At 49.9% G+C, this 24906-nt stretch overlaps 1 long non-coding RNA gene across 1 annotated transcript; it reads right to left on the reverse strand.

The window, feature by feature from the left end:
- Positions 1 to 11182: 11182 nt before the first annotated feature.
- LOC122462355 lies at positions 11183 to 23743 on the reverse strand. The gene is made up of 3 exons (XR_006284851.1): positions 23650 to 23743; positions 12455 to 13020; positions 11183 to 11697 (listed from the first exon to the last, which is right to left on the reverse strand). It is a non-coding gene; the product is annotated as an uncharacterized LOC122462355 (long non-coding RNA).
- Between the last annotated feature and the right edge of the window lie 1163 nt (positions 23744 to 24906).

Genomic DNA, 24906 nt, shown 5'->3' on the forward strand with positions numbered 1-24906 from the left:
CAGAGCTTATTGGCAAATTTGCTCATCTCAGAGATTCATGGCAGCCTACAGTTTGGCCACTTTTGCTAGTGGCTCAAACCTGCCGTTCACTCAGCTAACCTCATCACTGGCTAGCATGGGGAAAAGGAAGGAGAACAATCCCTGCAGTCTCTGCTGGTCCACCTAGTGGGTTGGGGAACAGGCCAGGGACCTTCCCCTCTCGTGGGACCCGCAGTCCAGGTCAACTCCGCCTGTATCCAATAGGGAGATGGGGGGGAACCCAGGCCTACCCTCTACTCTGGGTTCCAGCCCAGGGCCCTGTGGATCACAGCTGTCCACAGTGTTTCATGTAACACCTGTGTGATAGCTACAACTCCCAGGGCTACTTCCACATGGCCTCCTCCTAACACCTTCTGTGTCCTCACCACAGGACCTTCCTCCTGATGCCAGATAGCATTTGTACTCCTCAGTCCTCCAGCAGTACACCCTCTCACTCTTAGCTCCTTGTGCACCCCCACTGGCAGAAGTGAGGTCCTTTTTAAATCAGGTGCCCTGATTAGCCTGCCTGTCTTCATTGAGTCTAGCAACTTCTTAATTGGCTCCAGGTGTCCTAATTAGCTTGTCTACCTTAACTGCTTCCAGCAAGTTCTTGATTGTTCTGGAACTGCCCCTGTCACCGTACCCAGGGAAAAGGGACCTGGTTAACCTGGGACCAATACTTCTCCCTTTGATCGCTCTCCTGTAGCTCTCTGGCCTGGAAGGAGGGAGAGGGCTGCTCCTGCTGCTAGGCCCTGAGCTCTTGCTGCTGCTACTCCAGCTGCTCCCCTGGCTGGGCCAGACACCCCCCACCCCCTTCTCTGCTTCCTAGTTGCTGGCTGGCTGCTGGACCCCCTCCCCCCCTCGGTTGCTGCTGGCCCACTCCCTAGAGGCGCCCCCTCCACCACCCCCACTGGCTGTTTACCATCTGCCTCAGCTCCTGCCTCTGGACTCAGCTGTTTGCTTGTCTTGCCACGCCCTGTTTCCAACATTTGGGCCTGAAGCAGCAGCCAGCCCAAACAGAGACTCTTTTTGCAGGTGTACGTGCCCCCCCTTGGACTGCCCGCCTCCACTGCTGCAACAGTCTCCCTCTCTCCCCTTGCAGCCCTTTGCTTCCCCCCCCATTTTTTTTGCCCCAGCCCCTTGCTAGCTCCAGTCTGTTTGCCTGCCCCACCCTTTTCCCTCTGCAGCCTTTGTTTGTTTGTCCCGCCCCAGTCCTGAAGCTAGCCCCTTGGATTCTCTGCCCCACTCCCAGCCTGGTTGTCTCCCTCCCCCTGCGGCCTCCTCCTTGCCTTGATTAGCCCCTCCCCTCGTGTGCCCATGCCCCCACCCATGCGCTTGTGCCCCTCCCCTGTTTGAGTTTGACCCCTATCTCACTGCACCCCCTCACACTGTTATATCCCCCCATCCCCTAGTGCAGCTAGAGGAGCCGGAATGCCATCTCGAGTCGGTGACTGCCACCCTCTCCCCCAAGTCCTTGATAGCCCCCCCCCACCTTTTGGCACCCTCCTCACCTACCTGTAGCCTAGCGGCGCCGGTAGCAGCGGGCAACAGGGTGACCTCTGCTGTGGCCACATCCCTCGCCCCTTCTGATTCTGGGGGAGTCCCCCCAACCAGCGGGAAGGGCCAGGGCAAGAAGAGGGGTAAGGGCCCTGCCTAAAAGACCAGGCCCTCCATGACAGGGGCTGCCCCCACTGCTGCTGCCCTGCCTCCGGCCATGGCACCCCACCCCGCTGCTCCCTCCACCAGCTCTGCGGGTGCCCCTCCCCTGGCCCCCAGGGCGTACTCCCAGGTGGTGGCAGCCCCCCCCCGACATCATCTCCTCCAAACACCGCCTCTGCTACTGTCTATAGCGGCCGGGGGCCCTTCCCCACCTTGACCAGGAAGCATGGCGTCCGTTGCCTCCTGGTGCCTGCCTCGTCCCACACAGAAACCTACGTGCGGGCGTTGGCGAGGGTGGTAGGGCCCACGGCCATCGTGGCGGCCTCCAAAACGTATGGAAAGGTTGTCTTCTTCCTAGCATCAGAGGCCGCCGCCCAGAAGGTGGTGGAGAAGGGCCTGGCAGTGGGGGGGATGGGTGTTTGTCCCCCTGGAGCCGCTCGAGGACCTGGGCGTCTGAATAGTCCTGACCTCTGTCCCTCCCTTCCTTCCTAATGCCGCCCTGTTACCCACCCTCTCTACTCTGAGGAAACCAATCTCCGTTGTTAGCCTTCTCCCACTGGGCTGCAAAGACCCCACCCTCCATCACGTCCTCTCGTTCCGCTGGCAGATGCAGCTTCAATTGCCACCGGAGGCGCGTGATGGAGAGGCACTTGAGGGGTCCTTCCTGGTCCCCTACCAGGGGGCCTGCTACTGGGTGCATTATTCAATGTGGGAGTCCCGGTGCTACCTCTGCCGGGCGATGGGGCACATCCAGAGGGACTGCCCCTTGGCCTAGCAAGGAGGAGTGTCTGGGACCCCCGAGCCCCAGCAGGGCACCGGCCCCATCATCGCCAGCACCCCTGGCTGCCCGACACCACCCCTCCTCCTTCCCAGCCCACAACTGCTCCCGCTCGGGCCCAAGGGGCACCTCCCCGACTACGCCCAGACGAGCGGGAGAGCCCCACCTCCGCTGTATGCAATCTGGCGGGGCCTGTGGAGGAGGGTGCGGCGGGGATACTGCTGGGCATAGGAGGGGGCCCACCCCAGGGAGATTCTTCCCTTCCTCGTCCTGCCCCACTGTTACCTCCCCAAGTCATCGCCCCTGTCCCCCGACCCGACCCCTGTTAAACAGCCTGCAGATGATGCCATGGAGGGCTGGGCCCTAGTACGGGGAAGCAGGGCAAGCAGAAGGCTTGAGCTCTGCTCCTTCCGTCAGATGCAGAGGCCCCCCAGAAGACCAGGAAGGGGGGCATCGACACTGATCCTTCCGCCTTGCCCTCAGGTGTACTCCACCCACCGGTGCCAGCTGGGGAAGACGTAGCAGACCGGAGGCTAGCACTGCCCCTCCACTAGAGCCCCTCCTTGCGGAGGCCCCCAATGGAGCTCCGTCTGTCTCTTTGATGCCTAAGACCCCAGTGAGCCCTGAGGCAAGTATCACTTCGGACGCTGGCAGGGCAGACCCTGGGGTGGTGGGTTTTGATCTCCCCTCCATCTATGAGGAGATCGAGGCCCTGGGTCTGACCCCGGTCACCAGGGGGAGGATGACCCTCTGCCAGCCGACCTCTGGGTGACCTCACCCTGGCCGCCCTTTCCCCATGCTCTCTCCCCTTAACCGCTGTTCCTGCACCCAGCTCTGAGGGTCCCCTGGACTCTTCCATCTGCTAGGCCGCAGGTGGCACCCTGCTGATGGCCGCCGAGCCTACTGAGGTGACGGCCAATGCCACATGGCCGGGACCTGAGTCACCAGGGGTATCCCTCATTGGTGCGGGGCAACCAACCTTCTTCCTGGGCGGGGGCCCCATCGAAGATTGTCCACCTCCCGATACCATGGCTGCCACGCCCGCCATAGAGCCTGAGCCCAGCATCACTGAGGGTCTCCTTCCTACCCCCCAGATCCCTGAGCCAGACCGAGAGGGGCCATCTCCCAGTGGTCCAGCTACTGGGGCCCAGGAACTCAACTCTGCCCCTCTCCCCAACCTCGCTCCTGACCCCTGCCCTGCCCTGCCCCGTAACCTGACCCCTGCCCTGCCCCTGATGCCGACCCCAGCCATCTCCCCTCTACCTCCCGCGATGCTATTGCCACCCCGGGGCGGTCTCCTTTCCTTTCCCAAAGGATGTCCCGTAGAGAGTGGCCTTCGTGTTTCCCTGTCCCGACCCACTAGGGACTATCATCTTCCCTCTGCCACCCTCCATTTAGCCGGGGTCTGAGGTGGGCCATGTGGTGCCAGCACATTGGGTGCCATGTCGAGGGTCCACCCCTTGCCTGCCCATCTCGATGGGCCACGGGGCTGTGCCAGGGGCCCCACCGGAGGACGGCCGGGGGCCAGTGACCCCACCTACTCATAAGTTGCGAGAGAAGCTGCGGGAGTTTCTGGAAGACGTCCATGGCTCCCACAACAAGGTGCAGCTCGCTCTCCAGCTGTGGGGGGGATTTTCATCAAATCCTCCAAGCTGCAAGGGCCCTTACGGGGGAGAGTAAAAGGACAGGGAAGCAGGTCGCCACGGCCTACCAGCGGGTCCGCAGCTTCTGTGACTCCTCTGTGACTTGGTTTGGTGCGCGGCCCAATGGGAATCATGAGCATCCCTGCTGGCGAGGATCCCCCCCAACCCTCCTCACGGCACTCATCATCTTTGCAACATTGAACACCTGAGGCTGTAGGATGGGTCTCTGCAGGTGCCAGGTGCTCTCCTTCCTTCGGGAGGGGGAGTACTCTGTGGTTTTCCTGCAGAAGACCCATATGGATCCGGCTGCCGAAGATCGCTGGCAGCTGGAGTTAGGAGACAGGGTCTACTTTAGCCATCTCGCAGTTCATACAGCTGGAGTGGCTACCCTTTTCTCACCTGACGTATGGCCCAAGGTGCTGGGGGTGGCTGAGGCTGTGCCAGGCCGCCTGCTGCACCTCCAGGTCCACCTCGTTAATGTTTATACCCCAACATTGGGCCCGGAGCAGCTGTGTTTCTATCAGCAGGTGTCCGCCTTCCTCGCAAGTGACTGGTCCTGGGCGGGGATTTTAACACCATCCTCAAGGCGCGGGAGCGCTCGGGGACCGAGCAGTGCCCAGCCGCCACGGACGTCCTCCGGGAGATTGTCAACCATCACTCCCTGGTGGACGTCTGGCGCGACCACCACCCAGATGACGGCTCAATGTTCACCTTTGTCCTGGTGGAGGCCCATCGGTCGCGCCACTCCCGGTTGGACCGCATCTACTTGTCATGCTTCCACCTTTCATGGGCCCACTCCTCCAGCATCCGGCTGGCCCCGTTTCTGGATCACCATCTAGCCATGGTGATGGCCTCTCTTTGCGCGGAGAGGCCAGGGCCGGACTATTGGCATTTCAACAACAGCTTGTTGGAGGATGTGGGCTTCTTGGCGTCCTTCCGGGAGTTCTGGCTGGCCTGGCGAGGGCAGAGGCGCACCTTTCCCTCGGTGTGGCGATGGTGGGACGTGGGGAAGGTGCGCGCCCAGCTCTTCTGCTGTGACTACACCCAGGGCGCCAGCTGACGGAAGGATGCAGCGATAGAGCAGTTGGAACGGGAGGTCTTAGAGCTGGAGAGGCGTCTGGCCGCCAGCCCTGAGGATCCATCCCTCTGCGGAGCATGCTGGGAGAAGCAGGAGGAGCTCCAGGACCTCAAAGACCATCGGGCCCGGGATGCCTTTGTTCAATCCCACATCCATTTCCTTCAGAAGATGGATCGCGGCTCCCGCTTCTTCTACGCCCTGGAGAAAAGGAGGGGGACCAAGAAGCACATCACCTGCCTCCTGGCAGAGGACGGCACCCTCTTCACGGACCCGGCGGAGATGTGAGGGAGGGCCAGAATCTTCTACGCAGACCTTTTCTCCCCGGATCCGACTGATCCTAATGCTTGCAGATTGCTCTGGGATGGGCTCCTGATGGTCAGTGTGGGTGACCGAGACCAGCTAGAGCTGTCTCTCACTCTGGCCAAGTTCTCGGAAGCCCTCAGCCTCATGCCCACCAATAAATCTCTGGGCATGGATGGGCTGACTGTGTAGTTCTACCACGTTTTCTGGGATGTCCTCTGCCCGGACCTAGTCACCGTCTGGACCGAATCTTTGGAGAGTGGGGTCCTCCCTCTCTCATGCAGGCGAGCCATGCTCGCCTTATTGCCGAAGAAGGGGGACCTCGGCGACTTACGGAATTGGCGTCCCGTCTCGCTCCTCAGCACAGACTACAAAGTCATAGTGAAGGCCATCTTGCTGTGACTGGGGTCTGTGCTGGCAGACATGGTCCACTCAGACCAGACCTACACTGTCCCAGGCTGTACCATCTTTGATAACCTGTATCTGGTCCGGGATCTCTTGGAGCTTGGGTGTAGGGATGGTCTGTCATTCGCCCTCCTGTCTCTGGATCAGGAGAAGGCATTCAACAGAGTGGAACACGGGTATCTCCTGGGCACTCTGTGAGCATTAGGCTTCGGACCCCAGTTTGTGGGTTTTCTCCAGGTGTTGTACGCCTCTGCAGTGTGTCTAGTCAGGCTCAACTGGACCTTGACTGAACCGGTCAGCTTCGGGTAGGGAGTACAGCAGGGGTACCCCCTCTCGGGCCAGCTGTCAGAGGTTGATGGGGTTGGTGCTGTGAGAGCTGGAGCTGCGGCTGGTCCTGTCGGCATACACCGACCATGTGCTCCTCATGGTCCAGGACCCAGCTGACCTGGCGCAGTTGGAGGGTTGCCAGGCCATCTACTCGGCAGCCTTCTCCGCCCAGGTCAACTGGGTCAAGAGCTCTGGCCTGGTGGTAGGGGATTGGCGGCAGGCGAGCTCCCTCCCACCCGCGCTTCAGGCCATCCGGTGGAGCATGGGTCCGCTGCTCTATCTCGGCGTTTATCTTTCTGCCAGACATCCGCCTCCACCAAAGAACTGGTATGGTTTAGAGGGCAGGGTGACAGAGCGGCTCCAGAAATGGACAGGACTACTCCAGTGCCTCTTCCTTTGAGGGAGGGCACTGGTGCTCAATCAGCTAGTCCTGTCCATGCTCTGGTACCGGCTCAACACCCTGGTCCCGGCCCCGGGTTTCCTGGCCAACCTCCAGACAGTGATTCTGGAATTCTTTTGCCCAGGAGTGCACTGGGTCTCTGTAGGGGCCCTCCATCTACCCCTGCCTACGCACTCAGGTCCATGTCTTCCGCCTCCAGGCCCTGCAGAGGCTCCTTTATGGTGCAGGTAGTCCGGCGTGGAGAGTACTGGCGCATGCCTTCCTGCGCCACTTCCGAGGGCTCCGATAAGACCGGCAGCTCCATTATCTCCATCCAAGAGGTCTTCTGCGAGACCTCTCCGGGCTGCCGGTCTTCTGCCCAGAACTCCTCCGGACCTGGAAACTGTTCTCGGCGACCAGGTCTGTGGCAAGCACCGATGGGGCAGATCTCCTCGCGAAGCCCCTACTACACAACCCCCAGCTCTGTGTGCAGGTGGCAGAGTCCCCCTTGGTACGCCAGAGGTTGGTTCTGGCAGAAGTCACCAGAGTCGGAGACCTCCTGGACTATGACTGGGGAGACTGGCTGGATCCCCTAATGCTTGCTTGGTGTACGGGACTCTCCAGGCCTCATATTTCCTGGTGCATACTTCAGGAGGTGAGGGTCGCTTTACCACCCGCTGCTCGGGCCTACCTCCACCAGGTCCTGTGAGAGGGCACGCCCTGCCCACCCTCCACCCCAGGCCCTCCAGACCTTTTCATCAGGCCCCTGCCCTGTGAACTCACCCACCGCTCCCCCCGCCCCTTCACTGTGAGCCGGCGGCACAATCTGCAGCCGGTTCGTTTCCAGACTGCGCCGAGGAAACATCTATACACGCTCGTGCTCCACACCCTTCAGGTCCTCACCCTTCTGCCACCTCTGGAGGGTGAGGAGCCCTGGTAGGCCAGCCTATATTCCACCCTGGTCCCAAGGCCCGCCGGGGATATCAGTTGGTGGCTCCTTCTTGGGGCCATGAGCACGGGCGTGTACTTGCCGTGGTTTACTCCCGTCCCAGACACCTGCCCCTTCTGCAGCATGAGGGAGACCCTGGCGCAAGTTTATCTGGAGTGTGCCAGGTTGCAGCCCCTATTCTGGCTCCTCTTAGATATCCTGTTACATTTTTGGTTGCACTTTTCCCCTCACCTTCTTATCTACGCATTCCCTATCCGTGGCCCCACAAAGTCACGGGACTTCCTGGTCAACCTCCTCCTGGCCCTGGCTAAAATGGCCATCTATAAAACCCAGGAGAGGAGGTTGACCGACGGGGCCTCCTGTGACTGTGGGGCCTATTTCCAATCCTCCATCCATTCACACATCTGGGCAGAGTTCCTCTGGGCGGCATCCACTGGCTCCCTTGATGCCTTTGAGGAGCAGTGGGCACCATCTGGGGTTCTCTGCTTGGTGTCTCCATCAGGTTCCCTTCATTTGACCCTTTGACACACTCCTGTCCCTGTTATTTCATTAGTTGTCCCCCAGAATCATTTGACTTCCAGGTCCTGTGGATCCTCCCCTTAGGTTGATGGGGGGGAGGGTCCTTTAGCAGTGGGTGGGCTTCCGCTCACCCACTTTCTGGATCCCAATAGGATCACTTTCCTGTAGCCATCTGGCCTGACCCTGTCACACTTTCATTACAGTTAGAAAGTTTTTTCCTAATATCTCTCTTGACTATGCCTTGCTACAAATGAAGGCCATGTCAACTCTACAAAATTATGTCAACTTAAGTTACTTTGGCATACAGTCACTGCAGTTATTACATTGCTTGTGCGTGTGCACACATTGCTCCTTGTGTCGGCGGTGTGCATCCTCAACAGGAACACTTATATTTATATAGAGTGCAGTGCACCTTGGGTAGGTATTCCACTGTGCAACTCACTGCTATCCAGCGCAGTGTGTTTTGGGAAGGTTTTGCAATGCCTCATGGGACCTAAAAGAGTCCCACAGGGGTGACTCAGAGCATGGGGTCAACTTCCAATAGTGCAATGTTTTCCATCCCATAATTTCATCAGCATCCCATATTATTTCACTCCTTCTTTTCAAAATCCCCACAAATCCACGTGTCCCCCCTCACTGCCTGCCATCTCTGACAGAAGCATGGAGCTTGCACAACTCTGCACTATTGTAAGCCTTGCAAGCACCATGACCCTGCAGCATTTACAGAGCTGCAAGAGGGGCCACAGGGAACATGATGATTCCTTGGGGGCTAGATTGCTGTGGGACACAAAAAGAACCAATTCGAGGTTGTTTGTGTTGTTCACAGAGCAGCTGGAGATTGTGGGGCACCTGATTCTGGGCCCAGGCAACTAGCACTGATTGGTGAGACCACACTGTCATGCAGGTTTGGGATGACAAGCAGTGGCTGCAGAACTTTCAGATGCACAAGGCCACATTTCTGGATCTGTGTGCCGAACTCACCCCAGGACTCTAGCACAGGAACACTAAAATGAGAGCTGCATTGACAGTTGTGAAGCAAGTGGCTATTGCACTGTGGAAACTTGCAATGCCAGATTGCCAGTGGTCAGTCGGGAATCAATCTGGAGCTAGGAAATCCACCTCAGGGATAGCGGTCATGTAAGCGTTCAGTCAGTAACTGTCTCCTCCTTCAAAGCCCTGTGACTCTGAGCAATGTGCAGGATGTAGTGGATGGTTCTGCAGCAGTGGGGTTCCTGAATTGTGGTGGGGTGATAGAAGGCAGGCATATCCTTATTTTGGCATCAGACCACCTTGCCACAAAGTACATCAGCAGAAAGGGCTACTTTTTTTTTTTTTTTTTACTGTAATGCAAGTGCTGGTGGATCACCTGGGACACTTTACCGACATCATGGCAAGTTGGTCAGGGAAGGTGCACGATGTGGTCATCTTTAAAAACACAGGTCTGTTCAGAAAACTGCAAGCAAATACTTTCTTTTCAGACTGGTGGACTACTATTGGGAATGTTGAAATGCCAATAGTGATTCTGGGGGACCCAACCTTCCCCTTATTTCTGTGGCTCATGAAGCCACCTTGACAACACTAAGGAGCGCTTCAATTACAGGCTCAGCAGATGCAGAATGTCAGTTGAATGTGTCTTTGACTGGTTGAAGGGTGGCTTGGTGTTGGTTATTTATAAGAATGGAGCTCAGTGAGAAAAATATCCCAATGTTTATTGCTGCCTGCTGTGTCCTCCATAATATCTGTGAAGCAAAGGGGGAAAAGTTTCCACTGGTGTGGAGGGCGGAAGTGGAGTGTCTGTCTCTGAATTTGACCAGTCATATACAAGAGCTATTAGAAGAGCTCAATGCAGAGGTATATGGCTCAGACAGGCTTTGAAAGAACATTTTAATAGTGATGCACAGTATATGAGCTGCTGTAGTGTGCTCTATCTGGCCTTGCTCTTTTGCAGCCCAGTATGAATCTTGTAGTGATTGCTATGTTTGTAGGTGTATCAGACCCTTTGAGGCCCCCTTCTGGAGACCTCAGGGTCCTACCACACCCCGTCCCACAAAGGACCAGTGGAAGTGTGTCTTCCAAGTTGCCCAGAGAAGCTCCTTGGGATGCAGCCAATCAGAGAGGGGCTGCAGGGAGCAGCCAATTTGGGCCCAGGAGGCCCATGTAAAAGGAGCTGCAGGAGTGAAGATGATGTTCCTGGCTGGCTGAAGGACCTCAGATAGAGCAGTTACTGGTAGGGACCAGGGGAGCAAGAAGGAGTTCCTGGCTGGCTGATGGGACTCAACCAGGACAAGACCCTGAGGTGTGGGTGAAGAATGTGCTGTGGCTGTGGGGAAGTGGCCCAGGGAACCGTAACAGTGATGCAGTTTAGTTAAAGGGATGTGGTGGACGGCTGCTATCTATACAATCCCTGGACTGGGATATGGAGTAGTGGGTAGGCCTGGGTCTCTCCCATTAGCCTCTAGGGAAGTGGCTTGAATATCGAACTGTGATACATACCCAGAAGGGGAACTGAACTGTTTAGTGGCCCAGCTGGAAAGTTGGGGCCAGAAAGGCCCGGGGGAAAGAGTCTCAGTGGAGGGAGCCCTCAGGGTATGGCTCCACACCAGAATGGCTGGGACTTTTTGAAGATAGAGGGACAATTTGAAGGCTAGCCCAGAAGGAGTTGCAGGACAATTTTAAGATTGAGCCCAGGAACTATGCAGGAAGACACTGACCAATCGAAGGGTACTGAGATAGGCCCCTTGTTGGACTTGTACCCTGGAAGGGGTTTGTCTATTTGTTGTTTCACATATAGACTGTGTGTGACTCGACCAGAGGGCTGAGTCACTGAAGACTCACCGCAAAGCAGAGAGAAAGTGAAGGCATATGCACTCAGCCAAAGGGGCACTCACAAGAGGTGAGTGCCACCTCATTACAGTAGGAATATTACATTGTCAATGCACCTATTAATACTGTCTGTGAATGATGTTATGGGTTCAATGACAAAGTGAAATTCCAGGAAATTGGTGGGTGTCAGACCTGCTCAGCACCAGACAGCATAGGTTGTGAACGAATAAAGATGAATTTTGTTTCAAATCATAGAATTTTATTCTGTAACATGAACTAGGCAATTAAAATAACAATTTAAAGCTTAATAAATTAAGGGAATAGAACTTATGAAGGGGAAAGAACACCCATTTCTATTTCAGGTACACATACACCAACTGTGGCTTTCACAGGACAGTGATTGTTTTTAATGTCCCCAAGTGGAGTGGTAAGGGTAGTGCACCGACCCCTGATGCCACATGGAATGTTGAGGAGAGGGCTATAGGGAGGTCCCGATATTGAGTTCTCTATAGGCTGCAGAGCGAGGCGAGTACAGCCCTGTACCTGCAGGTTTACCATAGTCTGCAGCATCTTTGTTTTCTATCTGAGAAATGCAGGCATCTCCTGCTGCATGTCCTTCTCCGTTTCCTGTGCCTTTCTCCTCTCCATTCTATCTTTCGCCAGGCTGTCTGTAAGGGTGATCCTTCAGGCCCTATGCTCGTTCTCCGATACAGCACTGACTTGCAGGATCTCCTGGAACATGGCATCCTGAGTCTTCTTCTTTCTCCTTCTTTTCCGTGGTTGTGGAGGGGGAGACCCTAAAGGCCACAATGGCAACAGCTGCAGATATAACACACATATATCACATATAACACACAGGTACCATTATCAGGGTATTCACAATGGCAATCAAGACTTAAGATTTAGAATTCACTCTCCTTGCTCCCCAAAAGTTGTAAGCACTGCAGTCTCACTTCTGCTTGGGATTGATGGAGCACGGTATCAGTCACAGCTCCAGCCAAGGTGAGTATGGCCCTCAGGGGAGGTGGGGTTGGGGAAATGAGTGGCAGACAGCTCACTGGCATGATTACAATTGTATAAGGCAATGGCTCTGAATACTGGCAGCATTTTCCATGGGCAGTGGTGATTTTAGCGGATATCTCACTCCTGAAGGTAACAGAGGCAGAGAGAGCACAGCAGCTCCTCGTGTCCCAGTGCTGCCCAACCTCATATGCTGCTAGCTTGTGTGCTGCAATGGTACTTGCTGAAGTAATTGCTGAATGGCATGGCAAAGTATCCTACTGCAGTGGAAGAAACAAGGCAGTCCTCCCCAGAAACCTCGGGCGAAGGATTGCAGAATACCTCCATGAATGTTTCATCGGAGGATTTATGGGACATCCTGGTAAACATTAACAAACTGCTCTGTGTTGCCTCTTCTGTCTAATTCTAGAGGGGAATGAAAAGCAGATACCAACTCTACCTCTCTTAGTTGTTTCACTACTTCTTCTAGCACAAGTAAAAAAGAGTAAATCAACAGATGTGTCCTGCTTCTTTGGGGGTTCCATCTGTGTAATTTCAAAGCAAACTGCATACTTACCAGAGGTTCTTTCTCCTGCATCAGGCTTGTTTGTGTTCGACTGTCGGGACTGGCTGGACTGTGGTGGAGTTAAAAGCAGGTCCTGGATCATTGATCATTAATCCCCCTGGTCACCTGTCCCCCATACTTGTCTACCTTTCCCTCCTCTCTGTTCATGGCAGAAGCTTGTGACTCAGGCTCCTCAAAATTATCCCAAGTGCTCTTGGGGGTGGGGTGTCCGCCGGGGATGGCTTGCAGCTCTTTGTAAAAGTGGCAGGACTGCTGCTCAGCACTGGTTTGATTGTTGGCCTTCTGGCATGCTTGCTGCAGCTCCTTGACTTTCATGTGGCACTGCTTCTGGTCCCTGTTGTAGCCCTTCTCCTGTATCCTCTGAGCAATCTGCTCGTAGATGACTATGTTTCTACAGCTGGATTGGAGGTATGCCTGCACAACCTCTTCTTCCCACAGGCTTTGGAGATCCAATACCTCCTGTGTACTCTAGGCATGGCACGTCGCAGCATGTATCCATCTTGGTCACATGGGCAGTTACACTCCAGAATGGCGAGCTGCTAGGTGTGCTCACTAACCTAGGCAAAGGAATTTCAAAAATTTGTGGTGCCTTAAAAGGGGAGAGGTGGCTTCCTGTCTACCTGATCTCTGGGCAGCAGAGTGCACAATGGTGACCAGACTGGTCAGTGTGGGGCATTGTGGGACAGCTTCTGGGGGCCAGTAACAGTCAAAGTAAGTAACACAGTGACTACACTCTCACTGCATTGACTTAACTATGTCGACCGTGACTCTACACCGCTCGGGTAGGTAGTGTTATTAAGTTAGCATAGTGAGGCACTTACATTGGCAGAAGCCAAATTTAAGTGAAAACACCTCCACAGCTAGGTCGAAATAAGCTGCCTTACATTGACCTAACCATGCACTGTAGAGCAGAACTAAGTCAATTACTTCTTGTCCTACCCTTGGTGGACATGGGGAACAATTGGTCACCATCCTTTTGAAAACAAGTTTTTACAAATTTGACAGGTGTCAGCCTGTTTCCTGCCCCTTACCCCCAATGACTTTCTAAATGTCTGTAGACTAAACATACCCAATTATTTCAACTTATAAATACAAGAAGCTTGGACAGAGTAATAAAATCTTGAGATGCAGTCACTGGCAAGATGTGTTCTAGACACTTTTAAAAAAATATTTTGTCCCATGTGTTTCACTGCATGCCCAATTCTACAAGATGCTTCAGCCTGCTGTAGAATTGTTCTTGTTGATTCAGTAGATTATTAATGCCCACATGGTAGCTCTTAGAGCAGTACTTCCCAAGCACTAGTTCTATTTCTTACTCATTCTCCCTAACTCAGTGACATTCCCTTGTTTGTGGCCCTAGTTTACTGCTGCTGCCTCCCCTTCACCTTTGCATGCCTTAAACTTCAGTGGCAGCTGGTCTGATGCAGACCCCAGTTTCTTTTGGTTAACAGTCTGCCTGAAATAGAGATAGATTATAACTCTCAGGGGCAGCTTCAACATTAACAAAGATTGTAAACCACTTACATATTGTGTGGGTTTCACAACAGATGTACATGAATCATGACACATTTATACTTTTTTTCCTGAGTTATGAAGCTATCATTAAAAAGAGGAACAAAACCAAAGGAAACAAGAAACCTTGGTGCTGTACAGTAAACTAGTGGTTCTCAAAGCCAGTCCACCGCTTGTTCAGGGAAAGCCCCTGGTGGGCCGGACCAGTTTGTTTACCTGCCGCATCTGCAGGTTCGGCTGATTGCTGCTTCCACTGGCCACGGTTTGCCACTCCAGGCCAATGGGGGCTGCGGGAAGCAGCGCGGCCCAAGGGACATGCTGGCTGCCCTTCCCCGGCCCCCATTGGCCTAGAGCGGCGAACTGCGGCCAATGGGAGCCGCGATCGGCCGAACCTGCAGACATGGCAGGTAAACAAACTGGTCTGATGTGCCAGGGGCTTTCCCTGAACAAGTGGTGGACTGGCTCTGAGAACCACTACAGTAAACAACATTACACCTTTTGTTCCTCTGCACAATGAAATTACAACTCAATTAGTCTCCCTCACTATTTTCTTTTACCACAGACCATTTCAGAAGAAATACCATTGACTAAGCTGCCATGGCTTGTCACAGAAAGTTGCATATACGTCAACTTGCAGATAAACTGACCCAAGTGTTTCATCCAGAAAGAGTACACACCTCTGGCTGCATCACAGACTTCTTCTAAAGCTGTATTGATTTGTCAACTGGGAGGAAAAAAAAGAAGGCATAGTCCCTGCTGGGTAGTCCATCTGCCAGGTGGTAATGCTAAATTAACTTATTTGAGGAGCATCTTCCACTCCCCTCCCCAAAAGCCCGCTGTGATTTTTTTTCTGAAAATTTTCAGCTTAATACTAGAGCTTATGCAGTACTTGGTTTTCTCATTTTATTTTGTTTTCAAGGGGACTGTTGGGCCAGATTTTTAAAAGGTATTTAGATGCTTAAAGATGAAATAAATACCTAGTGTGATTTTCAAAAGCACCTAGCGGTTTTGAAAATCCCACTAGGCACCTATCTGCATCTTTATTTGCCTAAATACCTTTAAAAATTGGCCCATGCTCCCTAAGCAACTTATTCCTTGGCATTCTACCTGTATAAAATGCAAAGTATTGTAACTCAGGTATATAATGTCTGCTAATCAAAGCCCCATTTTTTCTTTAGTGAAAGCTGATCTTTTTATCCTCTGAGTTTTTTTCTATTAAAAAGGTATTCCTCCCTCTGTTCTACCTAAAAAAATGACTTCTGAGTTGTCTTTACTAGCATGAACGGTCCTGCTTTATTTTTCTAAGGGGAGAAATTGAAACTTCCAGATATCTTGCTGCCAATAAAACTGCTGAAGCAAGATCAGAGATTTTCAATATGGAGATAAAATGTTAATAAATGGTAGCCATTGTCCCACACTTGAAAATTTATGCACTGCATCTATATGGGTTCATTCTCTTCTTGGTTAATTCAGTAAGTAATTTCTGACTATATTCATTGCCTACGGATATATTTCTTTACAGTTAAATATCATTAGCTGTGCATTTTGATAGAAGAAATGCAGATTGCAATTTATAACCTACAAGATAGTATGTGAATAGAAAGCAGCCCCTTGGAAGAAGTGTAATAGAGTATATAAAAATATAACAGTTGGTTTCAACCATTTCTTTTGAATGGTTTTGAAGGAAAAATCCGAACTGGAATTCTAATGCCTTTTTTTAAGCTTCCCCCATTGTGTTCTTTGAGCAGCAATAACAACAATGTACTGACAATCAATGCAATAAAAGATTAATAGAGCCAGAGCTGGACAAGGGGAAAAGAATATATAATGACCCAGGTGACTAAAATATCTTTTGGGTATACACACTCTAATAACAAACAATTAATTATAAAGAATTATTTTTTTTTGCACCAGCACTATACTTTGAACATGGAGGCAAAACAGTCCCATCCCAATGATCTTACAGTTTATAATATGAATGCCATCAGGGATATATACTCTTCAGAGGTCAAATGTTATTTGTGTCTGGTGTAAAATTTTCATGACTTTTCTTTTTACTTACTAATGTTTCACTAAAAGAAAATCAAGATGCGTGTATGTGTTGTATTTATGTATTGTACTGAATCATAAAAAGCAAAATCATCTTCTCCAAATGCATTCAACTTAATGCAGTTATACATCTAGAAACGGAACTGTATCCTGGAAAGCAGTGACTCTGAGGAGGATTTAGGGATCACAGCAGATGAGCAACTGAACATGAGCATCCTGTGCAATGCTGTGGCAAAAAGGGCTAATGTGAATGTAGCGAAGACGCATGGCCTCCCTCAGACCTGGACGCGGAGCAAACGCCGCAAGCCGCCTGGTAGGTGGGGCCAGGAGGACCAGGCCCTGCACGCCAGAAGCAGAAGGGCAGGACAGGATGTGGAAGTATAAAAGGCCGGCCCAGCAGCTCAGTTAGGAGGGAGCTGTCAAAGGAGACAGGACGCTTCTTCCCTACTGCTGGAGTGGGATGCCAAGGAGAACCATGGCTACCCCAGGGAGCAGCCTGAGCTTCCAGAGAGCCCTGCTACTCCTGACACTGAGGAGCTGCTACTGCTACCCTTGGCAGAGGATCCCAGGGAGACTGAGGATGACCCCTGGACACAAGTACACCTGAGCAGGGGAGCAGAAAGCAGCCCAGGGAAACCGGGCAGCAGTATGGTTGAGAGTGGGCCTGAAACAAGGTCAGCATGTTACAGGCGGATCTCTGCTGACCTAGTGGTGGACCAATCCACCACTGTTAGTGCCCTGAGCTAGGGTGCAGTGGAGTTAGACAGCCCTGCATCCACCCTGACACCCCACCCCTGGAATGGCAGTACTCCCCCTCCTTAGGCCACGAGGCCTGCACTCTTTATTCACCCCTACCAGAGCCCCATACACCGTGCTTGGTGCTCACCTCTACCGGAGCCCCTAGACTGGACTGGTGCTACAGCTCTGCCTGACTACACATCAAAGCCTTGACTGTGTGCTGCCCCGCCCTGCTTAACGGCTTGGTGAGCAAACTACTATCACTCTGCCGGGTTGCAGACCAGACTGTTTATGGTCCTGCCCCGCCTGAAGGCCGGGGCCCACTGAGAACTGCTAATTCCCTCCCTTTTCCCTTTGCTTGGAGAAGGCTCTAGCAGACCCAAATTGTGAGGGGGCACGGCCACCCTCGGATGTGGAGGGACAGCCCCGCCAGCCTACAGTGAACCTTAGGTGTCTGAAGAGGGGAGTAGTGAGTCAGAGCAGGGAGGTGATTTTACCTCAGTATATGGCATTGGTGAGTTTGATGCTAGAATACTGTGTTGAGTTCTGATATGCACATTTAAAAAATGTTGAAATATTGGAGAGGTGATGAGCTAATGGTCCTTTATGGGCTTAAACTCTATCTTGTCATTGAATAGACAATTATAATTATGATATGATTGATTGACCTTGAGCATTTTCATTATACTTTTCATCCATAAAGCACAAAGCATTTCTCAAAGGTTGGTGATATTATACTCACTTTATCTATGTGTAAACTGAGGCACACAGTGAGGGTACAGCCAATATTTTCAAATATGATCTCTAATTTTGCGCATCTTACTTTTTTACACCCTGCTTTGGGCTACTAGGTGTTTTAGGACCCATGGCTCCCCAAATGAGATCTCACCCCAGACGGATTTTTCTCATCCATCTCCAGCAACATCCAGCACCCTAGACACGTCAGAACCCACCGCCAGCCACCCCTTACTACCACTACTAGCTATTTATCAGACATCACCCAGGCACCCACTGATCCAAACACCCACAGATGCCCAGCACTAACCCAGTTAACAACACTCCAGACATCCTCTGGCACCCATCCACCTATGCAGCACCCCAGACAGCCTCCCTCCCATCTCCCCCAGACACCCAAGCATTCACCTCCCACAGCTGGCAAGTCTTGCGCTGTTCTATATTCCACCTTCCACGGCTTGGGTCAGGCTGTATTAACCATAAACTGAAGATTCTGGGTATATGCAAACTATTTGCAAATATGGACACTTATCCGTTAAATAAATTGCATTAAAAGTCACAAATGGAGCTGCCCAAAACATGTCAATTGTGGAGGGCACCTTTGAACATTTGAGCCAGAATGATTTGTGTAGAGCTACACAGTGCATCAGAGAGGAATACAACCTAGGCTCTTGTATCATTTGCAAATTTTGCCACCTCACTGTTTACCCCTTTTTCCAGATTGTTTATGAATATGTTAAATAGGACTGGGCCCAGTACAGATCCCCGGGGGACACCACTATTTACCTATCTCCATTCTGAAAACTGACCACTTATTCCTACCCTTTGTTTCCTATTTTTAACCAGTTACCAATCCATGCAGAACCTTCCCTCTTGTCCCATGACTGCTTATTTTGCTTAAGAGCCATTGGTGAGGGACCTTGTCAAAGGCTTTCTGAAAATCTAAATCCACTGGATCTCCTTTGTTCACATGCTTGTTGTCCCACTCAAAGAATTCTAGTAGATTGGTGAGGCATGATTTCCCTTTACAAAAACCATGTTGACTATTTCCCAACAAATTATGTTCATGTAGGTTTCTGACAATTTTGTTCTTTATGAAAGTTTCAACCAATTTGCCCGGTACTGAAGTGAGCCTTACTGGCCTGTAGTTGCCAGGGTCACCTCTGGAGCTCTTTTTAAAAATTGGCGCCACATTAGCTATCCTCCAGTCATTTGGTACAGAAGCCGATTTAAATGATTGGTTACAGAGGTCTTCACACTGAGCCTCAGTGGCAGTAGGTTCTTGCTGCCATCTTACAGCAGCAATTGCCAAACCTGCTGTTCCACAGAGGGAGACAGTGCTACAATAAAAATTCCACAGGTGAGAACTTTCCTTATGCTCAGGCCTGGGAGGTCAGTCTAAGCAGTGGCCTCCTATGAGAGAGGGGGTAGCCTCCCTTTTTGGAAGTGGCTGTGATGTGTGTGATTAGAATGCTGATGGTGTCTATTTGAGTGAAATTCTACAGATGTGTGCATGCCTCTTGGGAAAAACCGAAGGGCTCTGGAACCTGTGCTGTTTGGGTGTGTACAGCCTGGTGTTCACCTCATAGAAGCTATATAGTGGGTTGGTTTAATTTTTAACTTATAGATGTCGTTACATAATTCAAAATGCTTTAAAATCTTTCAGTCAGCACAAAACAAATAAAAACCCTCACCCCAAACAACCCTCCCCCCCCACTACCACCAACAAACCCTCTCTCTGTCAATACAACATTTTGTAGTTCAGGACCTCAGCACCTCTTATTTGTTTGTGTCTTCCTGTGTTGTTTCACTGGTTACATACCTGAGTAACTTACACTGCACAATTTGACATAAAACTGTTGAAATGTTTTATTCCATTTAATAAAAGTGATGTATTGTCATTTTGCTATTGATTTATACTTCCATTTCTTGAAATTTCCTTGCGACATTTCCCTCTTGTCTGCAATGTACTTAAGAACATGAAAGGCTGAATATATATTTAGCTCTTAGATAGGAAAAAAAGTACAAGTCTGCCTCTGTATTTACATACCCCGGGTACAGTAACCTCACTCCCAGAAGAGTCTCTGTTCAGTTTTAGTAAATCATCATTCCTGCTGCTCTGAAGCCATTGTTACTAGAAGCACTGCTTTCATTGGGATTCCTTTAAGATGCTGTTTCTTTGTGGATGATCTATGATTCTCTAAAACAAAGGATCATTAACTTAGGACCGTCTGGCTTTCCACTGGCTCAGCTGAAAATGCTATTACATCTGCTTTGAAGCTTGAGTTGGGCTAATTTTTAAAAAAAGTTTCCTTGATGCTTAGTCTTCTATCACTAGCAGTCAATTTCAAATAGCCTATTTTTTTCTTAACATTCTCCAATGTGTTGCTGCACATTTACTGTTTTGAAATGCAATTCTTTGTATGATGATTTCCAATCGGATTTTTCGTTTCAGTTGGGGTGTTACATGTAACCTAGAAACAGCTCTTCTGATAGTAACAAGTAACCATCAGAGAAACTGTGCTATGGGTTGCCTTTCCTAAAGGTGCTATTGGAGACAGTTTTTAGGTCTAATCTTTAAAAAACAAAACCAAACCTAAAGGTTTTGACTAGTGTGGGACTTTTCATGACTTTTCGGGGGTGTTGGTCTCAGTGTTATGGCCAGATTACCAGTTTCAGAAATTACATTCTGCCTGTCTAATTTCCCAGTGTCAGTTAAATATGGTATTCAGCAGTTCGTATAGCAAACATAGGCATGATGCCATGCTTTGTTAAATAGCTGCCATAGTTCACGGCAGAAGTGGCTGCATTTCAATGGTGAATAAAGCCATGTTGCCAACTGAAAAAGGCCTAAAAAATAAATACATACATATGACAACCTTTTGGGGTCTTTTGATATGCCTTCTGGTTTTGAGCTTTTAATAGTACACGTGGGTCAAATTTTCAAGCTTTTTGATGCAACCATAAGGGCCAGGTATGTATTTACTTATTTAAATGAAAACTGAAGTTCTCATATACTCACTTGATTCTAGCATCCATCGCCCCGGCCTCTGATGTCTCACACCCACCCCTCCATCCAGGTCTTAGCTTGCCGGACTTGCTGTGAAAAGTGATATTTACAAATATCACTTTTAATAGCATTATGTTTATTGAATCTGGAAAAAACCCTACATAAATGATTTACAATGATCTGGATGTGTATACGCATATTTTTGTTTTTCCTAAAGTTAATTAGGAATTTGAGAAAAAAAGTGTCACTGCGGCCACTAGCAAGAGTTGGTGGCCGCACTCTGAGGCCACCAAAAATCTGTTGCAAGAACCCCTGCTCTAAGGGTATGCTTACAATGTAATTAAAAACCTGCGGCTCACCTGCGCCAGCTGACTCAGGCTCACAGGTCTTGGGCTAAGGGGCTGTTTAATTGCAATGTAGACTAGGGTTCCCAGTTTTGGTTGGATGTATTCTGGAGGTTTCATCAGGACATAATCTTTAATTAAAGATTAATCTTTAATTCTTGGAGACTCCAGGACAGTCCTGGAAGGTTGGCAACCTTAAAGTAGATGTTTGGGCTCAGGCTGCAGCCTGGGCTCTGGGACCCTGAGAGATGGGAGGGTCCCAGAGCTCGAGCTGCAACCCAAGAGCCCCTTAGCCCAAGAGCCTGAGTAAGCTGGGCTGGGCCAGCCGCAGGTGTCTAACTGTAGTGTAAACATACCTCAGCTTCTCATTCCTGCTAAACCCCATGCCCTCTACCATTTGCACTCACGGGTGGATTTTATTTTTATTCCTTTTAATCTTTTTCAATGGTCTATTTGCTAAGTTCAAAGTAGAACCCTTCTCCTGCAACCATTTTCTCATTGTTTGCTTTTCTCCTCCCCCCCCCCCCCCAACAACTCTTCTCTACATTTCTTGTTCCTTTACCACTTCTTTTTACTCATATTCTCTTTCAAATACTGGCCCTTTTCTTGGTCAGGGTTTCCTAAATTGCAGATTCAAATCTAAGATGGAGAGAGAGCCCGGTACCATTTCAATTCACAATCAAATAATAAACTTGCCGCCTAAAGTCAGAAACATAATTTATTGCATTATTAATTTCATAATGTCCACTCCAACTTTACTTCGATGCTGAGAAGTATTTGTTCTAAACCTGTGTGTGTGTGTGTGTTGGGTGGGAAAAAAACGAAAAGAAAGCAAAACACAACAAGTCAACCACAGCATGAGTACTCACAGAATATTTTTACCTAATGCAGAAATGAAGCAAGTTTTTTTCCTCCTGAATTAGCATCGTATTGGGTCATGTTACTATGACAAGATACATATATTATTCTTACTAGATAGAAATTGACCAGGTTTGAAAGATGTGTATTATGATATACCCGAGGGTAGTTTTAAAACCACACATGCTTATTTTGACTCTTTGCTCGGAGTCAAGCCATGGTTCAGCAATAAAGAGCGAGCCTCAGATCTATCCAATAACCAAGCTCTTAACGTTTCTTCATGTTTACTTGTAATGATGCATGAATAAAGAGGCTATCTTTCGAAATGATGCAGGGATTATCCAGGACCTTTGCTTTATACCTGTTAGAGTATATGTAGAATTATCTTCAAACTGACAGCCTTCCAGTTACTTAATGCAATTTGTGCACATGCATACTTCAGAGAAAATTAAATACCATATGGTGCTGAGCCAGTCACAATTTGTGCTGCTTGAAAATAACACCCTTCTGAAGCCTGCTGACAAATTTTATGGGTTTTCTCTCTTGCTAATTTATGGGAAAATAGCTCTTAACCATTTATCCACAGAAGCATTGCATAAACTGTGGCTGTAAAAATTCACTGCAAGAACTATTTTGAAGTAAATTACTGTCTATAAAATGCAAGAAACTTATGAAAAGAGATTTTTACCTTTGAAAACACCTTTGAGATTTTTCATTCTCTTGCCTCACTGTGTGCTGGTCTGTTTTTCCTGCTGGCAAACATCTTGGGCAACAGAGATAAAGGGCTATCCCACATGCTCACTAATGCCATTTTAGGCCGCAATCCCGCAAAAAGATCCACATAGAGTGGAGAACTCATCTCCTGTGCCATCTCTGAGAAAGATGCATTGGAGTTATTCAGAAATAGCTATTCAAAACAGCTGTCCCTGAACAACTCCAACTCCAGACAAAGGGGTGGAAGAAGAAAGGATATATTATTCCCATTTTACAGATGGGGAAACTGAGCACAGATTAATCAATTTGCCCAATGTCACACAGGAAGTCTGATGGAACTAGGAACTGAAGCCAGACCTCCTGCCGCTTAGTGCCTTAGCAACAAGGCCTCCCTTCTTTCTTCTTACAAAGTAAAGAATATTTCCTTACATGTCCAACAATACAACAATTGCCTCAAAAGATAAAGAATCTGCAGGCCATGGTGTATAAATTTTTGGTGACAGTTGAAAGGCTGTTTTTCTTCCTCTCTAATTTTGATTAGAATTTCTCTCATTGCATAAAGATTCTCATGTCAGTGTTAACCAATGAAACATTTTCGTGTCATCTATAACACAAAGTGGGCACTGACAACACTAGCATTCTATGTTTACAGCACTCCCACTGATTTTGCTGGCACAGAGCATGGTGAAAGCTCTAGCTTAAAACTGTGATCAGTGAAACTTTAAATATGCTTTAACGTTTCCCAACTCCAAATATATATATATATATATATACACACATTTTAGTCTGTATAATTTGAAACATCGCTTTTGCCCTAGCAGAAGCTCTGTGGATCTTTGCCTTTGCCTTTCTGGGCTGTAAAGGTTCAGACTCATCCCTGCAGCACCTCCTGCTGGTCATCCTTGGGAATTAGCTCAATTTCATGCCCAGAGCACCCTCCGCAAGCTGGTGATCCACCTTACAACTGGCCCCCATGTCCCTCCCAGACCCAGTGCCCTTGCCTTGGGTGCTGCCCCCCAGCAGTACCCCCACTCCCTGGATCTCCCCACCCCAAGGAACCCTCACCCACTATCCCTACATCACCTCAGTCATGGTTACTGCCAGTCACGGTCTAGCCCCCGCACCCTGGGTGGACTGCAGTGTAAAAGCCAATCACCACAGGCAACAAGAGGTTTGGACTGGCTGCCTTTACCCACCCTCAGACTGCCCCTCTGCAAGCCCAATACCTATATGGGCCTGGGACCAGGCCCTGTAGCCTGGAGAGTTGCTGGCCTAGGGCTTCCCAGCTCCTGAGGCCTTTCCCCAGCCCTGCCTTATGGCTGGCTGGCTGGCTGGCTGGCTGGCTGGCTGGCTGGCTGGCTGGCTGGCTGGCTGGCTGGCTGGCTGGCTGGCTGGCCTCTGTCCCTCTCTCCAGCCAGAGAGAGTCTCTACCTAAGCTTCTGGCTCCCAGCCTTTATAAGAGCCAGCTGGGCCCTGATTGGGGTGTGGCCCAGCTGCGGCTACTTCCCCAATCAGCCCAGCTTCTAGCCCCCAGCCCTCCCCAAGGGCTGGCTTTTCAGCCCTTTAGGGCACGAGCGGGTGACCACCCTGCTACATGGGCACACACAAAAAATCATTTAAAAAAGTTGCAATATACAAAATGCACAGTATAGGGCCTCATTGTGCAGTCCTTATACAGGCAAAGCTCCCATTTATCTGAGCAAAGACATCTGGGTATTACCCAATGGTTTATGCAATAAACTACATAGAATATATTATAAGAGAGCCTCAAGGAGGACATGATTAATAAGATTCAGCTTGTCTGAGCCAAAAATATATTCATATATTCATCGATACTAAGCATTTACAGTGTATCCCTCTTCTATCTAGAATGTGCTACCCTTTGGGCTCAAGAGAATCTCCCTCACTAAATGTTTTTAAGAGTAAGATTAAGGCTCTTCTTTTTAATATTGCTCTTAGCTGAGCTCCCTCTAATCCCATTTAAAGTATACACTACCTTGGGATGTTTGCATGAATAAAGGACTTTCTAAATGAGATTGTATAGGATTCGTGTGGGAATTGTGCCAGGTCTGAGTTCAAAAAGGAGCCTTATAACTTTCAGAAGTGGCTGATATGCTGTCAGATCACTCGTAACAAGATTCCCTCTTTATTTGATTCCAACTTCTCCAGGACAGGGACTAATGCCTGGATTCACAAGGGGACCTAGGTGCCTAAATCCCCGTTTTAGGGCTCTACTGCAATTCACAAAACTCCTGCTGAATCCTGTAGGCACCTAAACTCGCTCAGAACCTAAGGTTTTGCCCACCTTTCCCTTTCCTTTGATCTTCACTTGATTCATGGTAGAGAAGGAACTGGAGAGGCGGTTAGTCTGCACTGCCCCTTACACATTTGACTCAGAGCCCAAGGAGATGAAGGGCACTGGCATGGACCAACAGACACTGTTATTAAAGTATCTGCTGATCTCAGATATACGGAGTGCATGC

The sequence above is a fragment of the Chelonia mydas genome, chromosome 1 (genome assembly GCF_015237465.2).
Source record: "Chelonia mydas isolate rCheMyd1 chromosome 1, rCheMyd1.pri.v2, whole genome shotgun sequence".
Classification (NCBI taxonomy): Eukaryota; Metazoa; Chordata; order Testudines; family Cheloniidae; genus Chelonia; species Chelonia mydas.